The sequence below is a fragment of the Neoarius graeffei genome, chromosome 3, assembly GCF_027579695.1.
Source record: "Neoarius graeffei isolate fNeoGra1 chromosome 3, fNeoGra1.pri, whole genome shotgun sequence".
Taxonomy (NCBI): Eukaryota; Metazoa; Chordata; class Actinopteri; order Siluriformes; family Ariidae; genus Neoarius; species Neoarius graeffei.
In genome coordinates, this window is record NC_083571.1 from 40815701 (window position 1) to 40840898 (window position 25198).

The 25198-nt window shown below is 45.5% G+C and overlaps 1 protein-coding gene across 4 annotated transcripts in view; it reads left to right on the forward strand.

Moving 5' to 3' along the window:
- Nucleotides 1-6888, forward strand: part of tasp1 (taspase, threonine aspartase, 1) — a 179698-nt gene extending 172810 nt beyond the window's left edge. For 2 of the 4 annotated variants that reach the window (XM_060916841.1, XM_060916848.1), the window contains exon 15: nucleotides 5658-6292. The gene's annotated coding sequence lies outside the window, so the exon portion shown is untranslated. Of the gene's footprint in view, nucleotides 1-5657; nucleotides 6293-6830 lie in introns of those variants that run through there. The other 2 variants (XM_060916843.1, XM_060916842.1) reach the window with 2 other exon arrangements.
- Nucleotides 6889-25198: the final 18310 nt, after the last annotated feature.

The following is a 25198-nucleotide window of genomic DNA, read 5'->3' on the forward strand; positions in this document are numbered from 1 at the left end:
CTACGCCATTCCAAAACTTGAATTTTCTTCTGGTGAAGCCATTCTTTTGTTGATTTCAATGTATGCTTGGGGTCATTGTCATGCTGAAAGATGAAATTCATCTTCAGGTTTCTAGCAGACACCTGAAGGTTTTGGGTCAAAATTGACTGGTATTTAGAACTGTTCATAATTCCTTCCACCTTGACTAAAGCGCCTGTTCCAGTTGAAGAAAAGCAACTCCAAAACATGAGGCTGCCACCACCATGCTTCACCGTTGGTATGATGTTTTTTTTTTTTTTTGGTGATGCACAGTGTTGTTTTTGCACCAAACGTACCTTTTGGAATTGTGGCCAAAATGTTCAACCTTGGTTTCATCAGACCATAACACATTTTCCCAAATGCTTTTGGGAGAGTTTATGTATTTTTTTTTTTTTTTTAATTTAGCTGGGCTTGGATGTTTTTCTTTGTAAGAAAAGGCTTCCATCTTGCAACCCTACCCCATAGTCCAGACATATGGAGAATACGGGAGATTGTCGCATGTAGTACACAACCAGTATTTGCCAGAAATTCCTGCAGCTCCTTTAGTGTTTCTGTAGGCCTCTTGGCAGCCTCCCTGATCAGTTTTCATCTTGTCTTTTCATCAATTTTGGAAGGATGTTCAGTTTTTGGTAATGTCACTGTTGTCCCATATTTTCTCGACTTCTTGATGACTGTCTTCACTGTGCTCCATGGTATATCTAATGCCATGGAAATTTTTGTACCCTTCTCCTGACTGATATCTTTCAACAATGAGATACCTTTGATGCTTTGTAAGCTGTCTGTGAACCATGGCTTTTGCTGGATGATGCAACTGAGTGAATGTTAGGAAAATCCTACTAGGACAGCTGAACTTTTATTTGGGGTTAATGAGAGTAATTTTAATTGATGGCAGGTGTGAACCCAAAAAGACTGAATGCTGTAATTAAATCAAAAGGTGCTTCAACAAAGTATTAGTTTAAGGGTGTGCACACTTATGCAACCAGCTTTTTGTACATTTTTTTTTGTTTTTCTCCCTAACAAATTTTTGTTTTTCAGTTGGATTGTACAGATTATAGGTCACATTAAAGGTGGGAAAAGTTTTGAAATTAATTATTGTGGTATTTTTTTTTTTTACATCAGAAAAACTTACCATTTTAATGGGATGTGTACACTTTTTATAGCCTGTGTTTATATACAGTATATATGTGTGTGTGTGTGTGTGTGTATATATATATATATATATATATATATATATATATATATATATACACACTGCAGTCAATAACTTATCCCCTCTGACACCAGTGTCTTCTTCCAGAACATTGATTAGAGTTATTTTGGGTCTCCCAGTGTTTCTTTTTGCATCTGGAGTCCATAAAAGAACACGACCGGCAGCTTCTTTGTGTCTTGCCTCATGACCAGCTAATGTTAGTCTGCATTGTCGAATGATGGCAGAAAGGCGAGGATAGTTACCATATAGTGAGTTGTTGGTGGTATGCGATTGCCAAGAGACATTTTGGACCTTTCTCAACATGCGAGTGTATGTTCCATCAAGCTTTCTCCTTAGAGACTTGGTTAATGTCCAGGATTCTGTACCATAAAGAAGAATTGACACTACAGTTGCCTTGAACAGTCTCATTTTGGTTGATTTTCTAATTGGTGAGAGCCAGACTTTTAACAATGAGTGCAGCGCACCCCACGCTTTGCCGATCTTAGTGTCAGTGTCATGGGCTGTATTGATGTGGCCCCCAAGATATAGGAATTCGTCTACCTTGTCGATTTTTTTTGCCCATCTAGTGAATTAATTGGCTCCTGCAATGACGGATTTGGGTGAATGAATTTCGTCTTTTTGGCATTTAGGTAGAGACCAATATTCTGGGATTGTTCCCCTACACGGTGAAGCAGTTCTTCTGCTTTCTTGATTGTGTCTTCAAGAAGAGCAATGTCATCAGCATAAGCGAGTTCCGGAAGGACGTCTGCCGGATATCTTCTACTTAGTTGCCGTTTTAGTGTTAGACCATCAGAGGGAGAAAGCTTTCCTCAGTGCATAGTCTAGACAGATGATAAATAAGAATGGGGCTAGCGGATCTCCTTGCAGGACTCCAGTATCAATGTTAAAGGGATCTGTATTGCCTTCTGGTGTTATAACTAAAGCAGGTGTGTTGATATACATAGTTTTTATCGCTTCAACAATTACAGGAGGGATGTCATAAGCCAGAAGGATTTGCAGCATTTTCTTTCTGTCTATTGAGTCACAGGCTTTCTTAAAGTAGATGAAAATCAAAACTGCCTCTTTCTTGTGATTTGGAGATTTCCTCTACAATAATTCTTCGAGCCATAATGTGAGATGTTGTTGATCGGGATTTTCTGAAACCATTTTGACCAGGAGGGAGAAGTTCATCTACAACCGGTCTAATTCTATTCAGGATCATCCGATTGTATATTTTGGCTGCAACAGCAGTTAAGCTGATACCTCAGTAGTTGTCACATACAGTGAGGTCACCTTTCTTTGGTACTGGAACTATTCCTGAAATTCCCCACTCATCTGGTCTATGGCCTTCAAAGATCTCATTACAGAAGGATCTAAGCACTTTCCGAACTTTTGGGAGTTTCCAGAGGTCCAAGGTGAGACCATCTAGTCCGGGAGCCTTTCATGGTTTCATGGCATTTAGGGCTTCATCTACTTCAACTTGAGAGAAAAGATCAATCTTGATGTCAGGGTGAATGCCAAATACTGGGTTGATGATGCTGTCACTGTCACTAGGATTGTCTGCGTTTAGAAGCTTTTGGAAGCGATTTCTTTCAAATCATTAGCCTATCATCACCTTGGATAAAGACAGTGTTCTTCATTTTGCTGGAGAGTTCTTTGACGATTTTCCAGGCAGTCTTGGAACTACTTCCATTTGGGTTGTCAAATTTAGAGAGAGTGGTATTTATCCGGTCATCTTCTAGTTTGTCAAAAGTAGCGTGTAGTCTGTTTTGGTAATTCTAAACAGTTTCAGTGGTGGCCCTAAGTGTTTTTCCCCTCTCTGTCCCCATGGGAGAACTGTTAATCATAGCAATAGCGGGTGGAGAACTTTTTGGAAGCTGTTCCTCTCCTACCATAATGCAGGTTGAGACAAATGAGGTGTAATTTCTAGTTGAGGCAGGTAAAGCATTGAACTTCTCAACGATGCTTTCATCTACTATATTCATGAGTGATTTATCCTCTGTCAATGCATGCCAATTAAATTATTCATTTTCCTTCATGTGCGGACACTGTTGTATCGTGGCAGTTACTATCCTATGATCACTGCCAATTGAGTCGGAGGAAGAGTGAGCTTGATAATTATGTATACTATTCCTCCATCTTTTCCAGTATAAGATGTAGTTGATTTGGGATAGGTGACCAGCTGGGTGTCTCCATGTACAAAGTTTATGTGCAAGTTTTTGAAATGCGATGTTTCCTGCTATTAGACTGTGTTGTAACAGGAAATCTTTGAGAAAAGAGCCATTTCTGTCTGTTGATTGGTGGTATGAAAATTTTCCAACTAAATGTGCGTTAAAGTCACCACTCATGATGAGCATAGCATGGGGTGGAATTGAAGCTACTACTTCACTCAACTGGTGATAGAATTGCTCTACTTCCTCTTCTGAGAGGTGATTATGTGGACTATAGCATATGATAAGATAACAGTTTTCGGATTTCTTTTGAATACGGCAGTAATAATTCGGTTACTGATCTTAGTAACTTTTGTCAGCAAGTGGAGAAGATGTGTTTGTACTACAATCCCTACGCCTCCAATAGCAGCACCAATGTAATTTTTCCAGGCAGGTGCAGTGAAAAGAGTGTTTGTACCAAGGTTGTGGGCAATAATATCAGGATCGTTTTCTTGATGTACTTGATGTTCTTGAATGCACACTGATGATAAATTAAAGGTGTTAATATATTTGTTCAGCTTCTTTCTAGAGAAATGTGATGTAAGAGAGCGGCAATTTAATGTACCAATGAGGTACGGTTTCTTAGGTCAAGAGAGTCCCTTTTTGTTTCTGATATCGGACAATGCCCGTCCAGGAGGATTTAGGACGTTATCTTCACAGGAAGTTGTTACAACTTCTTCAGATTCAAAAGAGGATGGTATAACATGGGCTTGTACCGTGGAGCTGTAGTCTGAAATCATTCATGTATTTCTATTAGCCAAATTACTGTGGCGACTGGCTGGGACTGACACAGGAGCAGTTCCCCAATTTTGGGGGGCAGAATCTCCTAACCGTTGACTATTGAAAGTTCTTCCGCTTAGCAGACATGCAATGGAGACAAAGACTTCAGTCTTTCGAAGTTTACCCTCCAATGCTATCTCCATTCCTGCTTCCCAAATGGATCTTCGTGTATCCCTGCACGGGTGGCTACTGGGTGCTATGCCTTGCCAAAGTGCAACCCAGGATTTGGTCCGGGACTGCTTATTCAATATATTCGCAGCTAACCCCCATATCTGAGGGCATCTCCTCAATCCGCCACCTGAGGACCCATTGGATGGGAGTTTTCTTCTCCACACCAATTTGGTGATTTCAGAGGCTGGTAACTCATGAATTTATCCTCTGCAGCAGAGGTAAGTCTTGGTCTTCCTTTCCTGGGACAGTCCTCATGAGAGCCAGTTTCATCAAAGTTTTTGATGGTTTTTGCAAGTGCACTTGAAGACACATTCCAAGTTCTCACAATTTTCCAGATTGACTGACCTTCATGTCTTAAAATAATGATGGACTTTTGTTTATCTTTACTTAGTTGAGTAGTTCTTGACATAATATGGATTACTACAGTTGTCAAATAGAGGTATTTACTGTATACAAACACTACCTCAACACTACAGGACTTGTGGTCTTAAACTCATTAAGAAGGCAAGAAATTCTACTGATTAATTTTGACAAGGTGCGCCTCTTAATTGAAAAGCATTCCAAGTGACTGTCTCACAAAGCTGGTTAAGATAATGCCAGTTGTGCAAAGCTGTCATCAAGGTAAATGGTAACTACTTTGAATAATCGAAAATATGAAAGGTTTTTTTTTCCACAATTTTTGTTTACCATATAGTTTTGTATACATTGTTCTACAATGTAGAAAATAGTTAAAATAAAGAAAAACCGATGAATGAGTTGGTGTGTCCAAACCTTTGACTGGTAGTGTGTGTGTACATACACATATGTGTGTGTATATTGTAAACACACACACACATCTCATGGCAATATTGAGCTTTTAGTGATTTCTTTGAACTGTTCTTTTTCTGTGGCATGATTGTACAACACACACATTTTATATATAGATACATACATATAAAATACACACACAAAATACAATCGAAAAATATTTTTGTGCACAAATTGAGTTTTTTGAAATTAACACAGGGTCAACATTCTACATACAGGCTATATGAAACTCACTTGGCTATATAACAGTCCCTGGCTATATAAAACCTACTTGACTGTCGGCCATGTTCCAGCAGCTTCGACAGAAAAAGAACACAGTTACCGTATGTTTTACACAGCATCCTAACTTTTTTGGAATCAGGGTTGTATATGTAAAGTTAAAATCTGTAGTTTTTATATTTCTGTAAAGCTGCTTTGTGACAATGCTCATTGTTAAAATTGCTATCCAAATAAAATTGAATTGAACTGATCCTCTTTTTCAGATCTGGACTGAGCTCATTGGGATTTCCCATTTGTACTTTGTGTTGGTCAATCCAGTGAGTGCTGTCAAACAAACCCTTTTTTATGTTGGCACAGGAATGCTACCAGATGCAGTCAATTATGATCACTAGCTGGAAGGAAATTGGCCTTAGCCTTTGCAAGTTAAGACATTTTGGATCTTTCAGCATCAGAAAATTAATAATCCAAGTGGGTGTATGCATAATTTTGACCTGGAGTTATTTTCAGAAAACCCAAAATAAATTCAACTTGTGCACCACTTTTTTCCCATTAAAGATATATGTTGTACATTTGTACAACTGAAAAGAACAGATCAAAGAAATCACTGAAATCCCAGCATTCCCATGAGATTCATGTCCATGATGACATTCATGTCCATATATGTAAACTTCTGACTGCAACTGTATGTGAATTACAGATGATTATTTTGGGAATATGCAAGCAACATGAAGGTAAACAAGATTTAATCATTAAATAGGTTTACTGTAAGCATTTAGGCTGCTGCGCTTGTTTTGCACAGATTTTTTTCCCCCAGTTGTATTACTTGTGTATATATTGTACAATTCATATTTAAATAAATTTGCTTTACCCCTTTATTAAATAAAGTGTTTAAATTGAACCATACAGCATCTTGACCAAAGTTTGTTCTGACTATTACAAAAGGCTTTTATGGTATCTTTGTTGTTATGAGGATTACTAATTTTAAAGAGAGACTATTGATTAGAAATGCACCTTACTAGTCTCTGTACTGACGATTTGTTTGGGGACAGTTTATCAGAATCACTGCAAACATCAAATTGTGTTATGTTGTTTATTATTAATCATCCTTATCGCTATTGCACAAATTAACTTTTGGAAGCTGACGTCAAAGAATTATTGCAGTAGTATAATATTTATTACAATTTTTGGCTTTGGTTGTGGCTGTAAGCTGTTCCATACATGTTTTTGGGCAGGGAAATATCCTCTTGAGAAAGCATGACTGACTGTGGTGATTGCTCTCGAAATGAAAATGGCATTATTTTTGTATAAACCTAATGTCTGCTATACACCTTTCACAAGTATTGTGGCGCAGTGACATTTACATTTCAGAAATGATGGTTTAATGTAAGAAAAGTTATACATTCCATTCTCATAATTTATATCATTTCCATTTTCAGTACTGTTTTTCAGCTACTACGGTACATAGAGGCATGTCAAGCTTGAAAAAAAGAAATGTGTAAGATGAAATGTTCTCATATTGTCAGAATACAATTAAATGTCTTTGTAAAACTTTATATTTTTTCCTTATTGTGTTATTTTTACTTACCTTTGCTTGTTTAGTTGAGTGAAATAGCAAAATAAATTTCAGTTTACAATTGAAATTGTACTGCGATTGAGTTTTTATTTTTTGGGTTTTAACTTTATCAGAATGTTATACAGAACACCAAAATGAATCATTGATTGAACAATTTAGTGTCTCGTTCTCTATTACAGCAATATGGACATTCAAATTTATTAAATAGTCCACTGTGTGCTCCCACATGTTGAACTGAACTAAAGAAATGGGTGTCACATTACTGCTACTGGATTGCCATAGCCATGTGTGGCCATTAGCTTTTTTTCAAGTACTTGTCACCATATAAGCATCTTATCAAAAATATTCTTGGTGCATGTTGTTATGGTCATCTGTGGGGTTTTTTTTGTTTGTTTTTTTTTTGGTAACTTTGCAGCTCACATGGGCTTTCGATATTTAGTCATGATTTTTCCCCAAGAATGTTTATGAAGTTGAGTGTGAATTCAATCATCTTCGCCTGTCTAGTGTGTTCTGGGTTGGGTCCCTTTTTCCTAGAGTTTCTTGGCTAAGTAAGTACAGCCAGCTAGACACTCCTCTGCTGCACTGCTTTTGGTCATGGACAATTTAGAGTAGTTAATTAGCCTAACTGCATGTCTTTGGACTGTGGGGGAAACCGGAGCACCCAGAGGAAACCCACACAGGCACAGGGAGAACATGCAAACTCCACACAGAAAGGCCCTTTGTTGGCCATGAGGTTTAAACGTGGAGTCTTCTTGCTGTGAGGTAACAGTGCTAACCATAGTCAAGTTTGTTTGTATAGTGCTTTTAACGATAGACATTGTCCCAAAGCAGCTCCACAGAATCCAAATGACCCAAGATATGAGCCAGTTCCATCCCCAGTCCATTCCCAACGAGCAAGCCCATGGCGACGATGACATGGAAAAACTCCTTCAGACGACACGAGGAAGAAACTGCGAGAGGAACCGGACCTAAAAAGGAACCCATCCTCACTGTAAGTGTCCAGAGCGTCTTCTAAGTGTGACTTTCAACTGTCCATGTGGGGCCGTCCTCCACAGGAGTGATGCGATGAGACTCCAACCAGACATAGGGCATCAGGATGGATCAGACAGGACCGAGGAGCAGAAGAGGTCAGCATCTCAATCTCAGGATTGACATGTAACTCAGAGGGACAGATTGGGGGAGGGGGGAGAAGAGAGAGAAAACACAGGTTGTTAGGTATGCCCAATGTCACCTGAATAAGTAGGTACAGTATACATTTTGCACTGAGTACAAGCAGGGACTCCGGCAAAACTAACTATGACAGCATAACTAAAAGGGGAGAGCCAGAAGGTAACACAGGCATGAGGGAGCCCCGGGACATAAAGCAGCCAGCCACTACACCATCAACAAACTTGAGTGAGCAAGCGAGTTGGGGACTGACAGCATCCATACATCCCAGTTTACCAAAACAAGACACTCCAGATCTACACCTTTACCTCATAAACACCATTAACAAAAGGCTTGACTAAACAGATATGTGTTCAGCCTAGACTTAAATGATGAGACTGTGTCTGATTCCCAAATACTACTTGGAAGGCTGTTCCATAACTGTGGGGCTTTGTAAGAAAAGGCTCTGCCCCCTGATGTAGCCTTCACTATACGAGGTACCAGCAAATAGCCTGCACCTTTTGATCTAAGTAGGCGTTGTACCACCGTGCCATCCTGAATTCAATAACAAATAATATTGTTGTAACATAACCATAGTTATAGAAATGTTATAACATTATTATTAATATATTTTGAGAGCAAGGACAAATTACTTTCTAATATCGGTTAAACCAGAGTCCAGCATACACCTGATGTACCTCATCACTCAAAATCAAATCAAAATCAAATCAAGTTTATTTGTACAGCGCTTTTAACAATAAACATTGTCGCAAAGCAGCTTTACAGAATTTGAACGACTTAAAACATGAGCTAATTTTATCCCTAATCTATCCCCAATGAGCAAGCCTGTGGCGACGGTGGCAAGGAAAAACTCCCTCAGACGACATGAGGAAGAAACCTCGAGAGGAACCAGACTCAAAAGGGAACCCATCCTCATTTGGGCAACAACAGACAGCCTGACTATAATATTAACAGTTTTAACAGGTATAACCCTCAACTGTCCTCATGGGGCTGTCCTTCACAGGAGTGGGGCGATAAAACTCCGACCAGACACAGGGCACCAGGATGGATCAAGCAGGTCCGAGGGGCAGAAGAGGCCAGCATCTCAATCCCAGGATCAACATGTAACTCAGAGGGACAGATGGGGGGGGGGGGGGGGGGAGAGAGAGAGAGAGAGAGAGAGAGAGAGAAAGAAAACACGTTGTTAGGTATGCCCTAAAAATGACAAGTATTAAATCTGTGTGGTAGGCTCGCAGAGACGAGAGTCTTTACATCAGGCATAACACACAATGGCATGTTAATATGGTAAAAAATATATCATGACCTGCTCTGGCTGGATGCTTGATTGGGTGGTGGGAGCACACTCCTCAGCAATGATGAGATGCAGATGGGACCCTTAGGCCTGGCCAAGACAATTCAGTTACATTTCACCGGGTCTGGGACATGCGACAGAATGTCTGACGGCCGATTCCCTGCAGGCTACGATAGCCAGTCGAGGTCCCCACCGTCTCCACCAAAAGATTTCCTGTTGACTCCATGTAACTCAGAGGGACAGATTTGGGGTGGGGGGGAGAGAAAGAAAACACAGGTGGTTAGGTATGCCCAATGTCACCTGAATAAGTAGGAACAGTATACATATTGCACCGAGTACAAGCAGGGACTCCGGCAACTAACTATGACAGCATAACTAAAAGGAGAGAGCCAGAAGGTAACACAGGCATGAGGGAGCCCCGGGACATAAAGCAGCCAGCCACTACACCGTCAACAAACTCGAGTGAGCAAGCGAGTGGGGACTGACAGCATCCATACATCCCAGTTTACCAAAACACTCTATGTCTGAGGACCCTCCAGATCTACTCCTTTACCTCATAAACACCATTAACAAAAGGCTTGACTAAACAGATATGTTTTCAGCCTAGACTTAAATGCTGAGACTGTGTCTGATTCCTGAACATTACTTGGAAGGCTGTTCCATAACAGTGGGGCTTTGTAAGAAAAGGCTCTGCCCCCTGATGTAGCCTTCACTATACGAGGTACCAGCAGATAGCCTGCACCTTTTGATCTAAGTAGGCGTGGCGGGTCATAGAGGAGCAGAAGTTCACTCAGGTACTGTGGTGCAAGACCATTTAGTGCTTTAAAGGTCAATAGTAGTATTTTATAATCAATACGAAATTTGATTGGGAGCCAATGCAGTGTGGATAAGACAGGCGTGATGTGGTCATATTTTCTAGTTCTAGTAAGGACTCTTGCTGCGGCATTTTGAACTAACTGGAGCTTGTTTATGCACTTATTGGAACATCCAGACAGTAAGGCATTACAATAATCCAACCTGGAGGTAACGAAAGCATGGACTAGTTTTTCTGCATCATGCAATGACATTAAATTTCTTATCTTTGCAATATTTCTGAGATGAAAGAAAGCTATCCGGGTGATGTTATCAATGTGAGTTTCGAATGAAAGACTGGGGTCAATAATCACTCCGAGGTCTTTTACTGCTGCACGTGAAGAAACAGAAAGGCCATCCAGAGTTACTGTGTAATCAGAAAACTTACTTCTAGCTGTATGTGGTCCTAGCACAAGTACTTCAGTCTTGTCAGAGTTAAGCAGAAGGAAATTTATAAGCATCCAGTGTCTAATGTCCTTAACACATTCCTCAATTTTATTAAGCTGGTGTGTCTCATCAGGTTTTGCAGAGACATACAACTGTGTGTCATCAGCATAACAGTGGAAACTAATACAATGTTTACGAATAATATCGCCCAGAGGTAACATATATAGAGAAAAAAGCAGTGGACCCAAGACAGAACCTTGTGGAACACCAAACTTTACCTTGGTACGTCTAGAAATATCACCATTTATATCAACATACTGATAACGATCAGTTAGATAAGACCTGAGCCAGGAGAGGGCCATTCCCTTAACTCCCACAACATTTTCTAGTCTATCCAGAAGAATGGAATGATCAATGGTATCAAATGCTGCACTAAGGTCAAGCAACACAAGTAGCGAGACACAGCCCTGATCAGACGCCAACAGTAGGTCGTTTACTACTTTAACCAGTGCTGTCTCTGTGCTATGATGAGGTCTAAATCCTGACTGATACATTTCATGGATGTTATTCCTATGTAAATATGAGCATAACTGCTGTGCCACAGCTTTTTTCAAGGATCTTGGAGATAAAGGGGAGGTTTGATATTGGCCGATAATTGGACAGCTGACAGGGATCAAGGTCAGGTTTTTTAATCAGGGGTTTGATAACTGCTAGTTTAAAGGATTTGGGTACATAGCCAATCATAAGAGAAGAATTTATTATTTTTAGAAGCGGTTCAATTACTCCAGGCATTATCTGTTTGAATAGATGTGTTGGTAAGGGATCTAGTACGCAAGTTGAGGCTTTTGATGTAGAGATTAATGAAAGTAATTCAGTTTCTTTTAGGGGAGTAAAACATTCTAACTGATGATCTGATACAGTTATATTGTTAACTACAAGGTCACTTTCATTGTCTAACCTTAAATTAGTAGTTTGAATTTTTTGTCGGATATTCTCAATTTTGTCATTAAAAAAATTCATGAAGTCGTTGCTACTACATACTGCAGGTGTGCATGTGTTGATAGTGGACTTATTCCTGGTTAATTTTGCTACAGTATTAAATAGGAATCTAGGATTATTTTTGTTATCTTCTATAAGGGAGGAGAAATATGTTGATCTCGCAGCACTAAGAGCTTTTCTATACTTCAGGAAGCTCTCCTTCCAAGCTAATTTGAACACTACCAATTTTGTTTGACGCCATTTACGTTCCAATTTTCGAGTGGTCTGTTTTAATGTGCGAGTGTCATCATTATACCAGGGTGCTAATTTTTTGTCTCTGACCATTTTCCTTTTTAGAGGAGCTACATTATCTAAAGTATGGCGGAATGTTGACTCTAAGCATTCAGTTGCCTGATCAAGTTCTGCAGGGGCTGACAGTGACCCAATCAAAGTTGACAGCTCTGGGAGATCATTTATAAAGCTCTGTGCAGTAGTTGACGTGAAAGTACGTTTAATACAGTAGCGTGGTGAGGTGCATATATTATTACTCAGACATATTTTGAATGAGATGAGACAATGATCTGAGATAACTTCAGACTGTGGAAGTATGACTATATTGTCTACGTTTAATCTGAATGTTAGTATTAGATCAAGGGTGTGACCAACATTATGGGTCGGTCCTATGACATTCTGCTTAATCCCGACTGAATCTAAGATGGACACAAACGCTGTTTTTAAAGGGTCTTCTGGGTTATCAAAGTGAATATTAAAATCTCCGACAACTAAACCTTTGTCTAAGGAAATAACCAAATCTGAGATAAAATCTGCAAATTCAGAAAGAAACTCAGAATATGGCCCCGGGGGCCTGTAAATAATAAGCAATGGAATTAACTGGGTAGACTTATTTTTCGAGGCTACATACATTATATGAGTATGAAGAACTTCAAATGTATTAAATTTATAACCAGGTTTGTGTGTTACACCTAGATAATCGTTATAAATAACCGCGACGCCTCCTCCTCTGCCAGTTAGACGAGGCTGGTGTATATAACTGTATCCAGGAGGACTCGCTTCATTTAATGCTATATATTCATTTGGCTTAATCCATGTTTCTGTTAAACACAGTACATTAAACTCCTGATCAGTAATGAGTTCATTAACCATTAGCGCTTTAGATGTAAGAGATCTAATATTTAATAGCCCCACCTTTAGATCAAAGGTGCTGGCAGCAGCTGTACAGTCAGTCTGATCTAATTTTATATTGATTAGGTTACTGGAACAAACTCTCTGAAAATTTCTACCTTTTTGTTGAGCTCGGGGAACAGACACAGTCTCGATGTAGTGGGCCCTGAGTGACGACTCTGTGCAGCTAGCAGACAGTCGGTTTAGCCTGTTCGTCTGCTCCCTGGCCTTGGCTCTGGATTGTCAGAAATTAACTAGGCCTGTTCTGAGACTATGACCTATGCTGCAGGAAATGAGAGCAGCACCTTCCCGAGTGGGATGGATACCGTCCCGCCCTAACAGGCCAGCAGTGCCCTCAAAATTAGCCCAATTATCTATAAAGCCCACACTGTTTTCAGAGCACCACCTGGACAGCCAGCAGTTCAGCGACCATAACCTGCTGTAAGCTACATCGCCACGCCGCATTGGGATGGGGCCAGAGCATACTACAGCATCGGACATCGCCTTCGCTAATTTAAACACCTCTACAAAGTTACTCTTAGTAACCTCAGACTGACGAAGGCGTATATCATTAGCTCCTGCATGGATAACTATCTTTGAGAACCTGTGCTTGCCTAGGACCCTAAGATTACCTGCTATGTCCGGCGCCCTGGCTCCCGGTATACACCTGACTAAAGCTGCTGGTGCCCCTAAAGGCTGAGCTAATTTCACGTGCCGTATGATAGAGTCCCCTATAACCAGAGCTCTTTCAGGTTTCTCAGTGGGTGCATCACTAAGGAGAGCAAACCTGTTCGACACGTGACGCGGAGAGGAGTGGTGCTCCCGTGGGTGAGCCTCAGCGGTAGCTTTGGCTCTACGCTTATGCCGCCGAGCCGTCACCCATTCGCCCCGCTGTAAGGGCTCTAATGCCGGAGTTGGGGGATTGCTAACTCCACCTAGGGCGTCCAGACTTTCCCTAACAGAAACTACACTGTTCTCACGCTCACTAACCTGCTCTAAAGCCTGGACACGCGCTTCTAGCACTGTAATCTTCTCCGTCAGAGAGCTAACTAATCTGCACTTATCACAAGTAAAGCTAATAGAGCTATCGCTAGTGACAGAGGAAGAATGACTAAACATCCTGCACTCAGCACACTCAAAACAGCTGCCAGCTCAATTTTTTACATTTAAAAATTCAAATCCAGTTTGGTTTTCTGGTTATGCAAATTGGTTTGATTACTCAGTTTGTTTCTTTCAGTTTGGTCACTTAGTGCATTGCACTTCATGAAGTGCAACAAGTACAACATAAAAAAACCCCATGAAGACAGGTCTGTTTGTCACTCCAAATTCATTCAAAATTATAACTAGATGTTATTTTCATGATGCATAATGAAATTTGTGTTGACAGGAACCTAACCCTGACCTGTCCTCCAATGTGATTATGTGAATTCTAGTTACGTATGTAACTGTATTTCTATGAACCCTGGATAACTGGCAGTAATGGTGGGATTCACCTGCGTATCATCTTGTGCACAGGCATACATATGCAGATACCTTCTACAAAGTCAAACCTGTTCCACTATGACAATGCATGTGTGTATAAATCAAGGTCTGTAGAGGCATGGTTTGCCAAAGTTAGTCTGGAAGATCACAAGTTGCCTGCACAGAGCCCTGAGGTTAACTCCACTGAACACCTTTGCGATGAATTAGAATGTGGCTTGTGCGTGTAATGGAAAACTTTAAGTGTTTAAGAAGACTGGAAACATCGAAGTTTAAATGTTTAATTTCAACCATCAAAGCAGAAGTTTGTTTTGTCCTAGAGAGAGAGACTGACTGTGTGTGTACATGATGAGACTGTTTGCATTCATTCGATATCTATTAGATAATGTTTGTATGCACTTGCCTAGCTTCAAGGTTTTCATGTGTTCAGGTTATAAAGGGAACACAAAAGAAATGAGATGTGCTCTTTATTGAAGAAACATTATCTCATTTCTGGTGAGACCCCTATCTTGCAAGACTGAATAAAACCTATTTTTTCTATGGCTTTGGGTTTCAGCGTGTTTAATTCTTTTTTCCACCACAATTCATGGTGACAAGGATGGCATATTGCGAGTAGCGAAGACTTTTCCAGATCCAAGTTGCGGAAATTATTGCCCAGCAAATTTGGTGAGCTCTCCGGAGACAGACTGATTCTTTAGAGGACGGGAATCCCCCGCTGCCACTGATATCCAATGGACAAGGTGTGATGAGAAAGAATTGCATGCTTCATTGATATTTTGATGTGCTGTGAAGTAGTACAGAGACTGTCTGCCAGAAGAGAAGTTGTAGTTTTAGAGCGTTATCATCACAACAACAATAACAGTGGTTAGAGTTCATGGTTAGAGTCTTAACAGCGGTTAGAGTCCGCGAGCATTTTTTTAAGTAAGGTTTTTGGCTTGTTAGAGAAGCCTACCTACTACTGATGAACAGTTAGTAATTAAGTGTAGCTACACTGGAGATACTGAGCAGACCACCATTCTTTATTGCACAGAATTAATATTTTGTGAATGAGTATGGGTCAGAGAAACACTAAAGCTACAGAAGAAATAGGTTTTATTCAATCTTGCAAGCTAGGGCTCTCACTAGAAAAGAGATAATGTTTCTTCAGTGAAGAACACATCTAATTTCTTTTGTGCTCTCTTTATAGCTTAAATATGTGAAAACCTTGAAGCTAGGCAAGTGCATGCAAACATTACCTAATAGATACCAAATGAATGTAAACAGTCTCGTCATGTATGTACACACACACACACAGACAAAAAATTTTCTGTGTGAATGAGAAGCTGCAGAAGGGTTTGGTACCATTTCCAGCCTCCCACAATGTTAAATATATGACACAAAATTATGGTCTGGACTCGTGTAAAAAAAAATTCAGGTTTTGGGTTCAATGTTGTGGCTGTCCTGAAGCAGGAAGTTTGAGTGTTAGACAAATTTCAGCATTAGAAGAAAGACTTAAATTGAAGAAGAAAATAAAGGGAAGAAGAAAAAGCACAGGATTAATGTGGATTGGGCTGTGTTTAAAATGTGGCAAGCAGAGGCTGCAATGCAAGATCAGTGTTCTAACATAATGTAGGGACAGAGAGGTGTAAAAAATTAAATAAATAAGTGGGGAAGCAACAGTGACACTAGCAGTGCGATTTCTCTTTCTGCTCCCGCCCCTATTCCTACACAGCCTCACTCTTGTAAAGGAAAGGACATTTTGATGACTGAGAACCCTACTGGCCTGTACCCAAGTCTTGCCACTGCTATCACTGATGCAGATACAAGTGGATGGGTGGGATTCCTCCTCCTTTCCCCTCCCCCCCCACTTCTCCACTCTCTCTGCCAGTGCCTGTGCTGGCCTCTGCTGGTCAACAAGTGTATGACCATCATCAACTCTTAGAGAATGGATCGTCCCATGAAGAAATTTGAATAAGGTGAAAGCTCCATTCAGGTAGTGAAAGATTTGGGCCCGTGGGTGTGTGCATGTGTGACTGGTGCTATTGAGGTATTTCACTCACGTGACCAAGTCATGTGACGCTGCCATTTTGGACGGCACGGCTCGAATCAGTTTGAATGCGAGGAAGCCGACAAACGAAAAACATAAAAGAAAAAGGAGCGAGATGCAGAAAACACCTTCACTATCCAGCGACGTAGGGCATTTACAGGGCGAGCAGAGGGAGAGGTATTTGCAAAAATTGAGGTTAGCAGGCTTAGAGAACGACGTTTACCTGCTTCCACCAGGATTGTTCACTGACGTACGGAAGTGCACGAAGCCCTCGTCTTTACCTGACTTCGGCCCACATGATCTGTATACCTATGTCGTTAAAAACCCATCGCCATACACAGGTATTGATCTGAAAGCGTATACGAGTTTGGATGCCTACAAATATTTTGTGTCAAGCTGGGTAACATGCCTACATCAGCGGGTCGTCCCTGGAGCCAGTGGTCGCCATCTGATTACAGCTAAGGTTTGTTCACATTTTCATTTACTTTCGGTCCTCAGGATAAACAAAATGTTATTAAATGTCATTGAAATAACTTCTTAGTCTGTTGAGACATGGCCCGTTATAAATTTGCTGTTACCAGGCAATGACCAAGAACTGTATTATTAGGGTCGGTGTAGTTGTAGCAGTGTATTAGCAACTAGCTGTTAGCACTAGCTAATGTCAACAACATCGTAGCTGGTATGTTACTGTAGCAATATTTACGTTCAGTCATTTGGATGACTGTTAAAACCTTTCAGTCTCAAGTTTTTCCTTTACTGGATTTACTAGTTTACTGAGCTAGCGCGCTCGGCCAAGCCGGGAGCCATCGCGCGCTCGCCGGCCAAGCCGGGAGCCATCGCGCGCTCGCCGGCCAAGCCGGGAGCCATCGCGCGCTCGCCGGCCAAGCCGGGAGCCATCGCGCGCTCGCCGGCCAAGCCGGGAGCCATCGCGCGCTCGCCGGCCAAGCCGGGAGCCATCGCGCACTAGCTCAGTAAACTAGTAAATCCAGTAAAGGAAAAACTTGAGACTGAAAGGTTTTAACAGTCATCCAAATGACTGAACGTAAATATTGCTACAGTAACATACTAGCTACTGTTGTTGACATTAGCTAGCTTGCCGTCCAAAATGGTGGACACCGGGGCGTCACGTGACCCTGTGACGTCAGGTGAAATACCTCAATACCAAAGATCCAATAGTATTATACAGCAGAACATTAGATGCTTATCAGATGGACCTAAATTTCATTGTCCCTGCAGTGAGAGAAATTGTTTTAGCAGGAAAAGACATGGGGGAAATGGGCTGATTGGCAGTTTCCCAAATTGACCATTTTCTGGGCAATAGGTAAACACAATGTAGGCCTCATAAAAGGCATAGAACAAGTCATGACCAGGCCATGTTGAAGCCAATATCCACTAAAACCTGAGGCCATAGAGGGCAGTAGGCCCATGTTCAACTCCCCAAAAGTAGTCATTGTACTGTAGATTGTCCAAACCTCCCCTGTGTTCACTCCTATCTTCCCCATTAAGAAAGACACTGAACCAGGCCAACCTACTGAATGGCGTTTCGTGCAAGACTTGCAGGCCATCAATGCTGCTGTCCATGCTAGAGCCCCCAGTGTATCAAATCCACATACTATCCTTTCATAGATACCACCTAATAGCACTCATTTTTCAGTTGTGTAGTTGGCCAACGCTTTCGTCAGCATCCCGGTGCACCCAGGCAGCCAGTATTGGTTTGCTTTTCAGTTTGAGGGTCACCCCTTGTAGTAGTTCCCTATGTGTGGGTGGAGCACAGAGGATGGCAGGACAGAGATCAAGGTATTCAGAAGGCTTTATTGCCGTACTTTTCAGTTTGACAATTTCACTACGAACATTCGAGACACACACACACACACACACACACACACACACACACACACACACACACACACACGTCTTGTCTCAGGAAGCTCTCTTCTGCTTTCCCTCTGCCTCCTTAAATAGGGCGCGGTTACTGGGAAGACACACAAACACAGGTTAATTGCCGTCAGGTGTAGTGATTCTGCCACTCACCTTCCCTGACTCTGCCCTCCTGTCACAGACGGGCGCTTGACCACGCCCCCGCTGCCACATACCCCCACCGCCCGACTCAGGCCGGGCGCCCGTCCGGCCTGCAGCCGACTCCCCCCCCCTTGACGGGAGAGGAAGTCCACCACGACCATCTGCGCCCCCGGCCTGTGGACCATCTTGAAATTGAAGGGTTGGAGTGCCAGATACCAACGGGTGATCCACGCATTGGCATCTTTCATGCGGTGGAGCCACTGGAGGGGCGCGTGGTCTGAACAGAGGGTGAAAGGGCGCCCCAGCAGGTAGTAACGGAGGGCGAGGACCGCCCACTTGATCGCTATACATTCTTTTTCGATTGTGCTGTAGCGCCCCTCATGCACCGACAGCTTCCTGCTAATGTACAGGATGGGGCGGTCCTCCCCCTCCACCTCCTGGGACAATACCGCCCCCAGCCCTCTGTCTGACGCGTCGGTCTGCAACACAAAAGGGAGAGAAAAGTCAGGGGAGTGTAATGGTGGAGAGGTGGTCTCCACAGGGGACCGGAGAGGTACGTGATGCCAATGTCCCTTTATGAACCTCCGGCCCCAGCTCCGCCTTCTCCGGAACTACCGACACCAACGCCACGGGGACCTCCTCGTTCCAGAGTTTAAGCAGATTGAGGTGGTAAATCTGTAGCGCCCCACCCCTGTCCGTTCGCCTCACCTCATAGTCGACGTCCCCGACTCGCTGTGTGACCTCAAAGGGTCCTTGCCACTTGGCGATCAATTTGGAGCTCGACGTGGGCAACAGTATGAGTACCTTATCTCCCGGAGTGAACTCTCTAAGGCGCGTACCCTTGTTGTACAGGCGGGCTTGCCGTTCCTGGGCCTGCCGCAAATTCCCCTGAGTTAGGTGGGTGAGCGTGTGGAGTTTTGCACGCAGGTCCATAACGTACTGAATTTCGTTTTTGCTTTGTGAAGGTCCCTCCTCCCAATTTTCCCGCAGCAAATCTAGGATGCCGCGCGGCTTACACCCATATAATAAATCGAATGGGGAGAACCCCATGGAGGCTTGGGGGACCTCTCGCACTGAGAACAGCAAGGGTTCGAGCCACTTATCCCAATTACGTGCGTCCTCACTCATGAATTTTTTAATAATATTTTTGAGGGTGCGGTTGAACCGTTCTAGTAAACCGTCCATTTGTGGGTGATACACACTGGTGCGGATCGGCTTAATCCCCAACAACCCATACAGTTCGTTCAGTGTACGTGACATAAACGAGGTGCCTTGATCAGTCAGAATCTCTTTCGGGATTCCAACTCAGAAGATGACGTGGAAGAGTGCCTCCGCAATACTACGTGCTGAGATATTGCGCAGAGGGACTGCTTCTGGGTATCGCGTTGCATAGTCCACCAGAACTAATATAAAGCGGTACCCTCATGCTGACCGATCTAATGGCCCGACGAGATGCATCCCAATTCTCTCGAACGGGGTCTCGATTAACGGAAGAGGGCGCAAAGGCGCTTTTGGAATGGCCGCTTGATTTACTAACTGGCATTCGCGGCATGCCGTACACCACCTACAAACATCGCCGCGAATCCCCGGCCAATAGAATCAGGCCATTATTCGGGCTAGTGTTTTATCCTGCCCCGAGTGTCCAGCCATGGGATTAAAGTGAGCCGCCAGGAATACCAATTCCCGGCGGCTCTTCGGAATTAACAGCTGTGTGACTTGCTCTTTAGTTTGAGTGTCCTGCGTCACTCGGTATAATCTATCCTTCATAACTGCGAAGGACAGGGTGGCGTTCGGCTGGAGCGTTTGACCATCGATTACTCTCACTTGGTCAAACGCATGCTGCAGAGTCTCGTCTCGCTATTGTTCTAATGGGAAATCCGCGAGGGATTCCCCAATAGAGAGAGGAGGAGCCGGCGGCTCCTCACTCTGATGCGGAGATGACGTAGACGGCTCTGCGACAGCTGCTCCTGCCAAAGCGACACCGGGACCTCCCCCTGTCAAATGGCAGGACCCACTCTTTACTAGGCGCGTCATTAAACCCCGAAATCTCGGCCAATCAGTCCCCAAAATCAAAGAGTGGGTAAGGCGAGGATTAACCGCCGCCTTCACTATAGATTTTTCCCCTCTGAAAAATATGTGGACCGACACCAAAGGGTAGCTTTGAACATCCCCGTGTACACACAACACCTTCACCCCCTGTGCTCCCCCCAATGCCTCGTCTTGAACCAGGCTTTGGTGGATCGAGGTCTGATTGCAACCAGAATCCACCAACGCCTGATATGTAGCCCCTTGGACACTCACCGGTATGCGATACGCTCCGGCCCGATCGAGGGCGGCCTCTGGCGCGTCGGGGATCCATACCACCGTGCCCACTTCTATTGCCATGCATTGTTGTTGCAGGTGGCCCGGCTCCCCGCAGCGACAGCAAACCGGCCCGGGCTTTCCCTCTGCACCGGTGCTCTGGGGCTCACTCACCTGAGGGGGGGAAGAGACAGACACAGAAGGGAGAAACGGGAGGGCACCACGGGTGCAGCGGGCCGGCTGGGGTGGAGCCGGCCCCCGTCTCCGCGGTGGGGGAATGGGGCGAGGACGGGACACAGAAGGAAGGGGGGAGAGAGAGAGAGAGAGAGAGAAGAGGAGAGAAGGGTTGACGTTGTTGGCTGTCCTGCCGCCGGAACAGCCGCCAAATGATCCTCCGCCAGCCTGACTGCCTGATCCAGCAACGCCGGGCGGTGGCACTGGACCCACTCCGCGGTTCCTGCTGGTAAGCGGGCGATGAACTTTTCCAGTACCACCTGGTCGATGATTCCCTCGGCGTCGCGATCGTTGGCCCTCAACCACTGCCAGCAGGCGTCCCAGAGCTGCTGGCCGAACGCGAACGGCCGGCCGACTTCCTCCTATCGCAGCACGCGGAAGCGCTGGCGCTGTTGTTCCGGTGTGCGCCCCACGCGCTGGAGGACGGCCCAGCGGAGGTCCGCGTAGGCCAGCCGGCGGTCGGCGGGGAGCTGTAGCGCGGCCAGCTGTGCCTCTCCCGTTAGCAGGAGGAGGAGGCGCGCCGTGCATTGCTTCATCAGCCACCCCGAGGCTTCTGCGACCTGTTCAAACAACGTGAGGAACGCCTCAGGGTCGTCCTGCGGGCCCATCTTGGTGACAGTGAGGGGGGACGGGCCCGCGGCCGGAGCACTGGTGGACCCCGCCGACGCGAGGAGATGCCAGAACGCCTCGCGATCTTCCTGCTGGGCCAGCACCAGGGCTTCGAAGCGCCGCTCTTGTTCCTTTCGGAGTGTGACGAGCGCCTGGTGCTGGCTTTGCTGAGCCGTGGCGAGGGCGTGGACCAGGTCAGCGAACGGGGAGGATTCCATGGGGCTGCTTGGTTGGTGCTCCACTTTGTCCCGGCTTTCAGCACCACTGTAGTAGTTCCCTATGTGTGGGTGGAGCACAGAGGACGGCAGGACAGAGATCAAGGTATTCAGAAGGCTTTATTGCTGTACTTTTCAGTTTGACAATTTCACTACGAACATTCGAGACACACACACACACACTGTCGTCTTGTCTCGGGAAGCTCTCTTCTGCTTTCTCTCTGCCTCCTTAAGTAGGGCGCGGTTACTGGGAAGACACACAAACACAGGTTAATTGCCGTCAGGTGTAGTGATTCTGCCACTCACCTTCCCTGACTCCGCCCTCCTGTCACAGACTGGCGCTTGACCATGCCCCTGCTGCCACACCCCTACACTTCTATATGCCTGTGTCAAGGCTATTGTGAAATCACCCACCATTTATAACGAAGCCCTGAGGCAGAGCCTTAGTTCTCGCTGTCTGACTGAAGGATCCACCCTTCTCCAGTATGTGGAAGCTCCTAAATAAGAGCTGGTCCAACCAATTCAATTCATAAGTCACATAATTAGTTGATTAAGATCCACCTGTGTGCAATCAAAGCGACACATGATCTGTCATATGATGTCTGTATAAATCAACCTGTTCTGGAATGACCCTGACCCTGCAACACTACTGAGCAAGCAACATGAAAACAAAGCAGCATTCCAAACAGGTCAGAGACAAAGTTGTGGAGAAGTATAAATCAGGGTTGGGCCACACCAATTCGATTAGTTGGTTCTCAGAATCGCCACTTGAAGAAAATGCAAAATGGAAAAAAAAAATTGAAATCAAACTCCCGCCAACAGAAAAGGTCACATGACGTGAGATCACGTGACATCGAAAACCAATCAAATCGCCCCTTTCACTTTTGTTAAAGACTTGTGAAGTAGCCTATTCCTGGTCAAATCTTTTTTTCTGTGCATTGTAGATGTTCAATTGAGTGTAATTAAATTGTTGTGGTAGCGGGGGCATGGTCAAGCGCCGGTCTGTGACAGGAGGGCGGAGCCAGGGAAGGTGAGTGGCAGAATCACTACACCTGACGGTAATTAACCTGTGTTTGTGTGTCTCCCCAGTAACCGCGCCCTATTTAAGGAGGCAGAGGGAGAGCAGAGGAGAGCTCTTCCCGGGGCAAGAACACAGCGTGTGTGTGTTTACCAGAATAAAGCTATATTGTTACACTGAAAAGTCTGGCAATAAAAGCCTATTTCATACCTGAAGCTTTGTCCTGCCATCCTCTGTGCTCCACCCACACCTCAGAGAGCTCTACAGTGGTGCCGAAACCCGGGAAAAAGGTGGAGCACCAACCCCGCAGCCCCATGGAATCCTCCCTGTTCGCGGACCTGGTCCACGCCCTCGCCACGGCTCAGCAAAGCCAGCACCAGGCACTCGTCACGCTCCGAAAGGAGCAAGAGCGGCGCTTTGAAGCCCTGGTGCTGGCCCAGCAGGAAGATCGCGAGGCGTTCCGGCATCTCCTCGCGTCGGCGGGGTCCACCAGCGCCCCGGCCGCGGGCCCGTCTCCCCTCACCGTGACCAAGATGGGCCCACAGGATGACCCCGAGGCGTTCCTCACATTGTTCGAACAGGTCGCCGAAGCCTAGGGGTGGCCGATGGAGCAGCGCGCGGCGCGCCTCCTCCCCCTCCTGACGGGAGAGGCGCAGCTGGCCACGCTACAGCTCCCTGCCGACCGCCGGCTGGCCTACGCGGACCTTTGCCGGGCCGTCCTCCAGCGCGTGGGGCGCACACCAGAACAACAGCGCCAGCGCTTCCGTGCGCTGCGGTTGGAGGAAGTCTGCCGGCCGTTCGCGTTCGGCCAGCAGCTCCGGGACACCTGCTGGCGGTGGCTGAGGGCTGACGATCACAACGCCGAGGGAATCATCGATCAGGTGGTGCTGGAGCAGTTCATCGCGCGCTTACCAGCCGGAACCGTGGAGTGGGTCCAGTGCCACCGCCCGGCGTCGCTGGATCAGGTAGTAGGACTGGTGGAGGATCATTTGGCGGCTGTTCCGGCGGCAGGACAACCGACAACGTCTTCTCTCCTCTTCTCTCTCTCTTTCTCCCCTCCCTTCTGTGTCCCGTCCTCGCCCCATTCCCCCACCACGGAGGCGGGGGCCAGCTCCACCCCAGCTGGCCCGCCGCACCCGTGGTGCCCTCCCGTTTCTCCCTTCTGTGTCTGTCTCTCCCCCCCCTCAGGTGAGTGAGCCCCAGAGCACAGGTGCTGAGGGAGAGCCCGGGCCGGTTTGCTGGCGCTGCGGGGAGCCGGGCCACCTGCAACAACAGTGCACAGCAATGGAGGTGGGCGCGGTGGTACGGATCCCCGACGCGCCAGAAGCCGCCCTCGATCGGGCCGGAGCGTATCGCATACCGGTGAGTGTCCAAGGGGCTACATATCAGGCGTTGGTGGATTCTGGTTGCAATCAGACCTCGATCCGCCAAAGCCTGGTGCAAGACGAGGCATTGGGGGGAGCACAGGGGGTGAAGGTGTTGTGTGTGCACGGGGATGTTCACAGCTACCCTTTGGTGTTGGTCCACGTATATTTCAGAGGGGAAAAATCTATAGTGAAGGCAGCGGTTAATCCTCACCTTACCTACTCTTTAATTTTGGGGACTGATTGGCCGGGATTTCAGGGTTTAATGACGCGCCTAGTAAAGAGTGGGTCCTGCCATTTGACAGGGGGAGGTCCCGGTGTCGCTTTGGCTGGAGCTGCTGTCGCAGAGCCGTCTATGTCATCTCCGCGACAGAGTGAGGAGCCGCCGGCTCCTCCTCTTTCTGTTGGGGAATCCCTCGCGGATTTCCCATTAGAACAATCGCAAGACAAGACTCTGCGACATGCGTTTGACCAAGTGAGAGTAATCGATGGTCAAATGCTCCAGCCGAACGCCAGCCCGTCCTTCCCCTATTTTTCTATTATGAAGGATAGATTATACCGAGTGACGCAGGACACTCAGACGAAAGAGCGAGTCACACAGCTGTTAATTCCAAAGAGCCGCCGGGAATTGGTATTTCAGGCGGCTCACTTTAATCCCATGGCTGGACACCTAGGGCAGGACAAGACACTAGCCCGGATAATGGCCCGATTCTATTGGCCGGGGATTCGCGGCGATGTCCATAAGTGGTGTACGGCGTGCCGCGAATGCCAGTTAGTAAATTCAGCGGCCATTCCAAAAGCGCCTTTGCGCCCCCTACCATTAATCGAGACCCCGTTCGAAAGAATTGGGATGGATCTCGTCGGGCCATTAGATAGGTCAACATGAGCGTACCGCTTTATATTGGTTCTGGTGGACTATGCAACGCGATACCCGGAAGCGGTGCCTCTTCGCAATATCTCAGCACGCAGTATTGCAGAGGCCCTCTTCCACGTCATCTCCCGGGTTGGAATCCCGAAAGAGATTCTGACTGACCAAGGCACCTCGTTTATGTCACGAACACTGAGCGAACTGTATGGGCTATTAGGTATTAAGCCGATCCGCACCAGCG